Source organism: Culex quinquefasciatus, chromosome 1, assembly GCF_015732765.1.
Source record: "Culex quinquefasciatus strain JHB chromosome 1, VPISU_Cqui_1.0_pri_paternal, whole genome shotgun sequence".
NCBI classification, from domain to species: Eukaryota; Metazoa; Arthropoda; class Insecta; order Diptera; family Culicidae; genus Culex; species Culex quinquefasciatus.
This window is the reverse complement of record NC_051861.1, coordinates 69444713-69454427: the sequence shown is the minus strand read 5'-3', so window position 1 is coordinate 69454427 and position 9715 is coordinate 69444713.

The following is a 9715-nucleotide window of genomic DNA, read 5'->3' as shown; positions in this document are numbered from 1 at the left end:
AAGCAAAAATTTCTTTTTCAATTTGTGGCAATGTGTTGAGCATGAGCATAAGCATGGTTGACTGCTAATCAGATGCTACTCCGTTATTGACAGATCAGCTGAAATTAAAAAAAAAACGAAACTATTGGCACTACGCCCCCCGGGGCATGGCCTTCCTCTAACGTGGGATTTCTGCTCCAGCGCCTCTGACGAGACAGGAGAAACCGGGACCGACGTTTTACTTCACCATCCGATAGAAGCTCAGTGGATAAGGCGGGAATCGAACCCGCGTCTCATAGCATCATCGGGATCGGCAGCCGAAGCCGCTACCCCTGCGCCACGAGACCCCTCCAGCTGAAATTAAACAATGAATCAAAAATGATCAGTGGGAGCCAACCATCCGTTCACTGTTTAACCTCTGAAGATCCCGACTTTATTAGTCAATACCGGCGCCCTCCCAAGAAGCCTGCAGTTCAACGAAAGGGAGGAATATTAGTCCGATAGTTGAAGTTGCAGACTCATCAAGCACATAGTTTTTCGCTTTATACTTGTTGATACCGTTGAATCCACAGCATCTCCTTCAAGCATCACGTGATTAATATTTTTTTAGGTTAGTAGGATAAGGTATTGGCTTTTCGATGCCTTCCGAGCTACGACGCTATGGGGAGGACTTTCATAACAGACCCGTCGGCGAGCCTTCCGAGCACCGATGCCATGGGAAGGTCTTTCTGATTAACACACAAAATCATTCACACACAGATATTTTGCTCCACTATTAACTCGACGACCCAAATTTTCAGTGCGTCTTTCAATCATTATATAGAAATGGCCGCAAAAAAATAAAACATTGTTCGAAAAATTTAAACACGATCCACCCGACGCCGTGCCTTTGAAAATCACAAAAAAATCACTTTTCACTCCGAATATTTTTTTACGACCACGCGCTCCCTTTGTCAATTATGCACTGATGACGCTGCCTTTTCAGAGGGTAATCTTCTCCTCGTAGCACACATTTCACGACAAAAAGGCGAAACAAAAGCACACAAAAAAATCACTTTTCACTCCGAATATTTTTTATGACCACGCGCTCCCTTTGTCAATTATGCACTCTCAATTTGTGGCAATGTGTTGAAATGAAAAATGACATTTCTATGTAGAAAAATCATTTCAAATCATTTCATTTCAAGTTTTATATAGAATTTCCAGAGTTATATAAACTTTTATACTAAGTAGTTAGTAAACTTTATATTCAATCCAAATTATTTTTTTAATCAGTCAAGGATGCCTATTTGGAGTTGGGAGACTGGATTTATGGTGATTTGTCAACAAATAACATTATTTATGTTAATTTTTCGAAAGGTGTACAAACTTTTTTTGCACCTTTTTTATTTTCGTAATAGTATTTGTTATATAACTTTTTATAAAAATCTTCTTTTCATGAGCTTTTTGTACCAAAATGTTTGGCATGAGTTTCTGAACAAAACGTAGTACTAGGTTCCTGTCAAACTTTAAATTTTTTACATGTTTCATCACAAAATGTGCATAGTGCCCAAGGGGTGTAAATACTTTTTTTACATACTGTATGTGCCACTACAGCCAACACGCGCAAAAAAAAAACGATTGTTTCAAAGGGCCAAGAATGATTGTTTTTAAATTAAAATGCTCAAAATTCGGTGTACGATAAAAATTGAAAATATTTTAATCAATCTATGAATGCAATTTATCATTATTTGTGAAATTGATTTAATTTTTTAAATTTTTTTCAACTCAAATAACAATACTTCCCACTTTCTGCTCATATATGAAGGACTGGTAAGATGATGATAGATGATGATGGTCCCACCTCTTACCCTTACAAAGGTTTGAGCTGGACGAGTTATCGTTATGATATTTTATTTGAACATTTAAATCAGTATTGCAAAACAAAACGACCTGATTTTTAAGCAAATATAAATTAGCCTTTCAATTAACTCCGTCATTACAGTTTACTTTCGTAGATTACTAGTTGATAGGCCTGTAACTGTATCAGCTTCAAGGAATCGCATTTGGTACTAACTACTGTTCGGAGCACATATAGTTTTACTTGTATCTATCTGAACTGGATTTTTACTAAGTGCCAAGCTTACAATGACATTGCCCGAAATCGCACCCTACTGTTTTACCTGACAGAGTGTACGTAACGAGTTTTGCTTGAAGATTTGTACTTTTCGAAACCCTATCTTTCGACCGCCAAAACCTACTAGACTAGCTTTCCCTGTAGCCTTCCGAGCTCTCCTGTCCTCAGAGCAACTACCAATTTTATCATACATAGTAAGAAACATTTACTTTCATCATCGTCAACTTAAGAGGCACATTATATTTGCATATCGCGCGCGATTCTCAAACCTTTGTAGACTTCTCATTTTTTTAACTCTAAATTTAAACAACATTTCAAAATCAAAAAAATCCATCATCATCATGTGGTCATACTGAGCAATTTACTTGTACATTCGTTTTAGAATTCCGTCAATATATAATTATATGAAGTCAAACTTAAAATACTAACTTAATGTGCGAGCAACACCGTCTTTTGAACTCTGCTATTGTCGTTGACTGTTTAATTTGTCTGGGCATCGAGTTAAAGATATTCACACCCTTATAAAACAAAGAATTTTGTGCAGCTCCAAACAAGAAGTTTGGAGTGCGTGGTGCATCTGCATTTCTTGTGAAATGATCATGAAGATCACTACCTCGTAAAATTCGATCACATAGATATCTAGGCAACAAACCATTGATTAATTTAAACACAAAAATCATAGTGGAAAAATTATTCTTTGCTTCACAGATAGCCATTGCAGAGCATCTAACATCCATGTCGAAGAAGTAAATCTGTTACATTTTAAAATTAAACGCATTATTTTATTTTGCAGGCGTTGAAGCCTAGATAACTGTGTTTCATTTGCCAAAAATATTATCGATGAACAAAAGTCTAAGTGTGGTGAGATTATAGATTTATAAAGTTGAATTTTGCTCTGAAAGTTAAGGTCGTTTTTTAGCCGACACATAATTCCATACTTTTTAGCAATTTTCTTAATTGTATTATCAATATGAATATTAAATTTTAAGTTTTCGTCAATAGTAACCCCTAGATATTTTATTGAATGAACCCGATCTATTTGCTCCCCATCAATTGCAATTTGTGCATCATGTATGTTTTGATATCTTGATGAAATAATCATGTATTTTGTTTTATTTATATTTAATTTCAACTGTTTGAATTTCAGCCATTTAGAAAGAGCATCTAAATCTTCGTTCAAGTGCAATACAGCGTCGATTGGATTTTTTGCTGCTACAAAAATAACAGTATCATCCGCAAAAAGATTAATGTCACAATGTCTCAAAACAAGTTTCATATCATTAATATACATTATAAACAAAATGGGCCCTAAAACACTTCCCTGAGGAACACCGAGGTTGTTTTCCCTATTTTCAGATATTGCATCATTAAAAATTGTACGTTGAGTTCTCAAATTTAAATAGTTTTTAAACCATTTGAAAGCTGCACCCCCGATACCAAAATTTCGGAGTGTCTTTAATAATAAGGGCCTGGAAATTGTCTCAAATGCCCGTTTCAAGTCCAAAAATACTGCCAGAGTGGAGTTTCTGTCCTCAAAAAATTCTTTCCATTTTGCTAAAACCAAATTTAAAGCAGTTTCACAAGAGTGGCCTTCACGATATCCTGATTGTTCTGGTATTAATAATTTGTTTATGTTCAAGTATTCCAGCAATTGAGTTTTCACGACCGTTTCTAGAATTTTTTCTAACGTATGTAACATGTTGATAGGGCGAAACTCTTCAGCTTTTTTTGTACCAGCAACTTTTTGAATCGGTATAACCAAAGATTCTTTCCAGACTGTTGGAACTTGACCCGACAAAAGTGATTCATTTATTATCTCAAGCAAAGTGTAACCAATGACATGAAAACAATCTTTCAAAACTTTTGCATTTATATTATCGATCCCTGCTGAGCTTCCTAATTCAAAAACAATCTTTTAAGTTCAACATAGGTAACGGGATTAAAGATTTCTAGTCTGCAGTTTCTATTCATCATATTCCTAATTCCAACAGGTTCATCAGTTCTTTCTATGCTCTCATTTATTTCAACAACACTCTCAATGAAATAATTATTAAATTTACTGGCAATAACATCATCGGAACATTCTTCAATATCTCCAAAAGAATAGTTCTTGGAAGACTGTCTTTAGATTTCATTAATTTTTCAATATTTTCCATAGTTCTTTACTGTTATTTTTATTTCGTTCTATATTGTTTTGAATGTGAGTACTTCTGGTTGTTTTTAATCTTTTTGAGTACCTGTTTCTTGCAACTGTGTATTTTTTCCAATGTCTAGTATTATTTGTTCGACAGAATTTCTTGTAAAGTTTATCTCTTTTTTGTTTTAATCTCATAAGTTCTCCATTATACCAACTGTTCGAATCTTTCTTGTTCAAAGTATTCGTCAAAATTCTTGATTTGAAGTCGAGTTCTCCAGTTAATGTCCTAAAATTTACACGCCTTTCCAAAAGATCGCACAAAGCTGAAGATGCATAGTTTTTCCAAGATATAATTTTAATACGGTCATCCGGAGATTCCAAATCAAAGTCTGAGATCGTAATAACCAGTGTTTCGTGGTCTGTTATTTTCCATTCACTTTTAACAACAGCTTTAACGCAATCTATGTTGGAGAAAACGCAGTCGATCAGTGTTCTACTATTTCTCGTTATTCTTGTGAAAGCAGCTACTTTTTGTGTTAAACCTAAATATTCTGTAAGACTCTTTAGATGTGTACAATTCTGCTCATCAAGCCAATTTATATTAAAATCACCAGCTATCAAATTAAATTTACTCATATCTAAGAAATTTTCCAACCAATTTTCTACAATTTGAATGAATCGCTGGTCACTAGAACTTGGTGAATGATACAAAATTCCATAATTACCAGTATTCATGCCTTTTTCAACTGTAATACCCAAAAACCAGTTATTTTCAGAAAACTCGTTTAAGCACACTTTAAGATAAATAGATTCTTTATAATAAATAGCAACTCCTCCAGTATGCCTAGAGTGCGACAAACAAAATACAACTTTATACCCTGGAATGGAATATTGATCGAATGCTTCCGGTTCAGTAATATGCGTTTCAGAAAGTAATACTAAAAGAGGTTGCGAGCTTTCCACTAACTGCCGTAAAGATACGTAATTTGTGGTCAGTCCAGCAATATTCAAATAGATTATATCTGTAGCATTTACTTTCCTGCAAGCATTTGATTGCTATTCACTCTCGTACAAACGATCCTTTTTAATTGCAGCCAGGTGTCGAAAAACTGGACATTTTGAACTAAATGCAGCATGATAAACATAAAGATTCATTTTTTGCTCCTTATTCTTTTTCAAACAATTAACACATTTCATTACCGATGAAGTACACTCAGCAGTCTTATGGGACTCACTACATTTTGAACAAGTTTCGCTGTTAGTACATTTTGTGCTAATGTGGCCAAATTCTCCGCACTTAAAACATCCCAGGACCTTAATAGCCTCAAAAACTGAACATCTATCAAATCCTATGTTGACTTTTCCGGCCGTTAACAATGCGTCAAAAGTGTCATTATTAACTTCAATTATTGTACTAAATTTATTGTATTTGATGCGTGGATTTTCGTAAAAAGATATAACCTTTACATGTTCAATAAAAATATCGTCATTCTGTGTGGTCAATAACTCAATGAAATCTTCAGGAGCATACTTTTCACTCATTCCAACAATTTTCATCTTTGGTAGGCCAGTCGAAACGATTGCAGTATAATTTTTACCAAGTCTGTTTTCAATGTCACTTATTACTTTAGAAAGATTTTGTCCTGGCGCGCATTGGGCAATAATGGACCCATCCCTGCCATTTTTTAAATTATTAATTTTATGCAATTTAGGGTCAAGATTCGATTTTAAAAAAGTCCTTGTTTGATCATTACTTTGATTTGTTTCGTTAGGTTTAATAACAATTTTTGGACGATGAACACGTAATTTTTTATTTTGAAGACCATTTTTAATTTCTGAGTTTCCTTTCAAAATCTCCGCAAAAGTTGGCGTTTCAAAAACGTTGTCCTTTTCTTCATCGTCAACTAACATCGGTTCTAAATCATCGGTATCAACGGCTCGTCTTTTACTACCGGGGAGCCCGTCGGATTCGGAATGGGTCCCTCTTTTTCTAATTACTTTTACTATTCTTTCATTTTGACATTTTTGTGAATTCGATTTTATTGCTTTTTCAATTTCAGTGGCCACACTGCTCTCTACAACCGTTTTGATATTTTTCTGAAATAGGGTATTTTAACCATTAGTGGACCCCCTAGTAGAGCCGAAGCACATTTTTCACGAATTTTCAATATTTTAAGCACTTTTTCGTAACCCTTTGTACAAAACAATGAAAATTGAAGTCTTTCGAACAATTTTGACTATTTGTTTAATCAGTTATTTGTTTTTGAGCAGAAAAATAGCCAATTGAAAAAAAAGTTTTTTTTGCCTGTTGTGGACCCCTTTTTCCTATAGTGGACCCGGGTCCATAATCCGATTGTGGACCCGGGTCCACTATAGGCAAACTGTTATTTTTATACCAAATTTAACCAATATTTGATGTTTTGATGCATGGTGTAGGTCTAATGATAGATATAATGAATAAAAGATGGATTTTGCTCACTTTTCATCATAAACAAATATTTTTTGTTAACAAATTTGGCTTTAAACACAAAAACCAAACAGACATTTAAACACATTTATTTCCGAAAAAGATCAGAGAAAACGTCTCAAAAACCACTGTAAACATAAAAATAATTTTAAAAAAGTAATCTTGATGCATTTTTTTCCATACTAATTAAATAAATGGTTGACCGATACTAAACAATACAATTGTTTACAGTTGCTGATAAAACCACGCATGTTTATTGGAAAAAAAGTTTTGTTATTGATTTATTATTATAAAATATGAGCATGAGCATGAGCATGAGAGATCACCCATGGTTGCCCCTCCGTTGCTGAACAGAACCGTAATATGGTAATATCCTTTCAGCACTACTGATTATAGGCTTCGACGATCTAGTGGTGTTTCCCTTATCAACAGCATGTATGAATGCGCTGAAAAGATAAAACACCATGATTGCTAACGCTAGATCAGTTGCGAATAGGTAACAGTCATTGGCCACCAACGGCGCCCGCCATGTCAGTTTGTAGACCTCGATTTTAAGGGACGGGAATGTTAGTTAGCGCAGGTTGCTACTAGGGCAGCTGATTTACTCTGTGCTTACACCCCACGAGCGCCAGGAACCTGAAAACTTGTTAGTAGGATATGGTGTTTGGTCAGGATTCATCATAGAAGATGATGATGCGACCCAAAATCATAGTGTTTGTTGAAAGGTATTATATTTTATTCTCAAGGCAAACAATCGAATGCTGCGGATGAGACATTTCCCGTTTATCGGTTGTTAAATTTTAAATGAAATGGTCTAGTCTTAGACAGCCGGCTGTGGAAAGATAGAACCAAAATCATTTGTAATTAAAGAATGAAGGATTAAACAATGTAACTTTTAACTTGAGATAATTTTACGAGTTTTAAATGATTGATGTTTAGTGAGGTACTGACTAACGGTGCGAACGACGAGTTTCGATGTGTATCGAGCTGAAATGGTATGATAGGGTGTTTATAGGGTCAAATCAAACTGGCTAGCTGTCATCGGGACAGCCAAAGCCAGCCGCACCTTCACACGCACACACGCACGCGAGAAAAACGAAAAACACACCGACGGCGGACGCGAAAATTCTTACGACCCTACGGAAAGGAATCGCAAATCTGACTCAGTTTTGTTATTGATTTATTATTATAAAATATCATTTCAAACTGCAATTATGGTGCTTCAGTTAAGTACAATTAACTATAGTTTTGATTAAATATAAATTCTTACGGCTTCAGAATTGTTGGTACTTTTAACATGAAAACAGCTATATTTATACTCATAATTGAAAAAAATATGCGTTAACTTGATAACAACAAGCATTTATTGTATGTTTTAGAGAAACTTTTGCTTTAATACACCGTTTTCATCATTTTTGAAGGTTTAATTAACAGGGGTCCACTTTTGGAAAAGTTTGGATTTTCGTAGTCCTATATTGGACCCTCATATTTTTTGCTAGAAAATTGCATTTCTTCGCTTTATTTTAGTAAATATCCTTAAACTTACATTACTTCGACTTGCTGAAGTTAAATAATCAGTCAAAAAATGATTAGATGGTTAATTCAATCATAAAATATAAATGCAGTTTTGTTGTGAAAATGCTAGTGGCCATGGCTGATTTCAGATGTCCAAATCAAAACACTTATTTTGGTGAAAAGGACAATTCAATGTCAGTCAACATTGTTCTAAATGATGCTGAACATGCCAAATTAAAAGATTTGTAGACAACAACACGCTTGAAATTGTGATTTTATTGAATTTTCCATTAAAAACCCTTCAGAGGGTCCACTATAGGAAAGGGGTCCACTAATGGATAATGTACCCTATACAATTCTTTTGCAAAAAATTAATCAGAAACAGGATCAGATTAATTTCGTTAAATTTAAAATTTTCCGGGAATTCCCGAGATTTCCCGGGAAATTTGTAGAAAATTTCCCGGGAAATTTGTAGAAAATTTCCCGTTTCCCGGGAATTTTGTAACCCCGGGAAATTGGACGCTCTACCAGCAACATTACCAAAATTTCCACGGTTCTAAACGTAAACATAAGTTTGTCTCACGCATACGATAACACGCATGGAGAACACATGAGTGTATTTGTATGTTTGAGCAGTGTTTCGGTTGTAGCTCGCCAGATAGCGCCAACGTCGTCAGGATTTGGTGGATTCATCAAAAGACGATGGATTTTCAAATAAATTTGTATGAAGAGTCTCGTCTGTTTGTCTGTGATTAAAGGATAACTTATTATCGAACATATATGCAAAAATGTGACTGTTCCATTGGATGTACATATCAAAATTAGTGGCCAGTTCAAATTTCTATCAAAACCCCGGGCTATCAAAGTCACCCCAGTTTACGGTATAACAATCGATGGTTTGCGTGAAACCAAATCAAAAATCAAATCAAATTATTCGCTCTACAGCATTGCCTTGGCGTTCTTGATTGCGAGATTCCTACTCGAAACTAAGTGTCCGAAACCTTGATTGTTGAGGCAATGGAGCACTTCCATTCGAGCAGTTTTTGCTTTTTTCTGCAATGTATTTCTTATGGAGCGAACTGTCAAAAACTGCTCGACTGCGGGTGCTCCATTGCAAACCTCTTTTTACATCTTAGCTTCCATCCACCCCGGGATTCGATCTGACGACCTTTGGATTGTGAGTCCAAGTGCCTACCAGCGACTGCATCGAGACAGGACCCCGGTAGACGACTCCTACACCTGGACTGAGCTAACGACCTAACCTCTAGGTTAGACCGGGGTCAACATTTACTTCCCCGTCCGACGGAAAGCGTGATCAAACAAATCTCGTCTCGAAAAATGCCACCGAGACCTTCTGCTTTCGAACCCAGGCCGACCGGGTGAAAGGCAAACACGCTTACCCCTACACCACGGGTCCCGGTGAAACGTGCGTGAAACCATGTTGAGTTAATTTTTTAGGCCCTTTTTCCCACTGTCCCAGTTAACTCAATCCGAATTCTGA